Raw genomic sequence first — 2,426 nt, forward strand, 5'->3', positions numbered from 1 at the left:
GTCCGCTCCCACATGCTGTACTGGAGGAGGCAAATCCTCGTGCCCCTATTTCACACTGGTCAAGCTAACCCTGAAGTGCCCAGCGGGGATCGGCTGGTTGTGGAACGTGGGTTGCGAGGGGCCCATTATCATCCCCTTACCCACGTCCACCTTTTGGCCTTTGATGAAGTAGAGTATGGTGCACGGGGTTTCTTTCGCCTGCAAACACATATGTCTGTGGAGTAAAACAACCGAAAGGCAACAAAAATGGAATATTATATATATATATATGTTGGTGCGACATGTAATTACCATGACGGCGTCGAGCTCAGCCAAAGACGAAGCCCCACCTAGCACGCCTGATACTGAGGACGGGCTGCTATGAGCGGGAGCGGCTGCGAGAGGAGGCCCGGTTGCGTGAGCATGTGATGGTGTGATGGTGTTGTTGTTCATGGAGTTGCTCCCGACGAAACTCGGCAACGGGAAATCATGTACCGTCTTGTCTGGATTTTCCTTCATCCAGTTGATGATAACTGGAACCAAGTTAGTAGCAAAATCATTTCTGCATGCAGTTACAGCTGCATTGACTGCCTGCTGTAGCAACTCATATTTGTCCCCGGCTGCTTTTTTCGCGTCCTCAGCTGCTTTTTTCTCGACCGCAAGCTTCACCTTCGCGTCGATGTCCGCCTGACTAAACTTCTTTTTCTGCTTCTTGGCCTCTAGGTCCTCATCGTAAAACACCTTCCATGTGGCACCGTCTCCAGCGCCGTGCACACGACCATATTGCGGCCGCTGGCCCAAAGGGAGTCCCTTAAGTTCGTTCAAGGCCCAGTTGAGAGGGGTGTCCCACTTGGGCCTCATCAAAGAAGTAGGGCTTTCGGCTGCAAGCTGGTGTTGCTTCTCCAGTAGTCTAATCAATTTCCTCGTGATCTTGTCCGTGTAAAAAACCTTTTTCTCCTTGTCCCACTTGTAGCGGGCTCTGATGAAGTCACACTCCAAGGGGTTGGTGAACTTCGCGAAGGGGTCTGGGAGACCCGCGGCTTCACGTTCCGCGACCTCCTTATCCCATATGGGCCTTTTACCGAGGTAGCCACAGCTTCCGAGGCGATGCTTCCCCGTGTTCCTTTGTTAATGGCTCTTGAATTTCGCAGCCTTAGCCTTGGCTGCCTTGGTAGCGCAAGTGTCCTTGAACTTTTCGAACTCCTCTTCCGTAATTGTCGGATTTTCCTCCAGAATCTTGGATAGGGGTTCATCAGCCTCAATAGCTCGTTTCACCCTCCCTTTCCAGGAGGCCAAATCATTGCTGAACATGCCCATGGCGTGATTGTTAATCTTTTTCATCTTCGGATCATCCCACGGTTGTTCTATGTTATCATCCCGGTCGGGGAACTTGAATCTCTTGTGCAACTTCGTTAGGAGCAACTGCGTCAATGTTCTTTACTCCTTAAGTCATCGTCGTTGATGCTCGCGCATTCCCGTAGGATGCATCCTACTTGGTTCCCATAGCACTTGTGAGGTTCTTCCGGCTCTAACGGATCAACCTTGCCAAGTGCCATCTTTGTGATCACAAGTCGTCCAATCCCTAGTTTTTAGGTTTTCGTATCCTCTGCTTCTTATGCTTCCTCTTTTCGGTAGTGGCATCAGGGCCGATACCTTCCCCGTCGGTATCTTCCCCGCCAGTACCTTCCCCACCGGTCTCGGCACCGCCATCGGTGCCGACGTCGTCAGTGTCGATGTCGGCGTCAGTACCATCTTTGAGGCCGACTTGCAAACCTTGCTTAGCAGTCAAATAGTCGAGGTACTATTGTTCACCCTCATAATCCATCTCGTCTGCATCTTGGTCAGAAGGCCCAGTTTCTTCGTTGTTCGACATGTTTCCTATGATTAAGTGTCCTCATTTATTTCTAAAAGTATGAATAAATTAGAAATGACATATAAAGAAATCTATGTGCCAGCACTCGATATGCCAACTATGTAGCATCATGCCTTTATTCACGGGAAATTTCGGCATGACCTTTGCTAAAAAATGGACATATCGAGCGCCTGAAATTCCCCGGAATGGAAATGAATCAACATTCCGGCGTAACATAGGCCACTCGGATCATTTTCCAAACGTGACATATCCACATATCACATGTCCAGTTCAAATTTGCATATAAATTCAGCTAATTTTGAAACCTAGCTAAATTCATAACTAAATAGATAACCTAATTAACATACCGCCCTAACTAAAACCTAAGTAAATTAACCGAAGAACCCTAGCAGAGAGAGAGAGTGGGAGGGGAGGTTTACAGAGGGTGCAGGGGCGAGGAGGCAGGCCCGACGACGGCCGAGGTTGGGAGCGGAGAAAGCAGAGGAGGGAGGCGAGGGCCGGGGTTGGGGCGAGCGCGCCGGGGTCGGGGGCGAGCGCCGGCACCGGGGTCGGGGGCGAGTTCCGGAGTCGGGGT

This window comes from Triticum aestivum, chromosome 3B (genome assembly GCF_018294505.1).
Source record: "Triticum aestivum cultivar Chinese Spring chromosome 3B, IWGSC CS RefSeq v2.1, whole genome shotgun sequence".
NCBI classification, from domain to species: Eukaryota; Viridiplantae; Streptophyta; class Magnoliopsida; order Poales; family Poaceae; genus Triticum; species Triticum aestivum.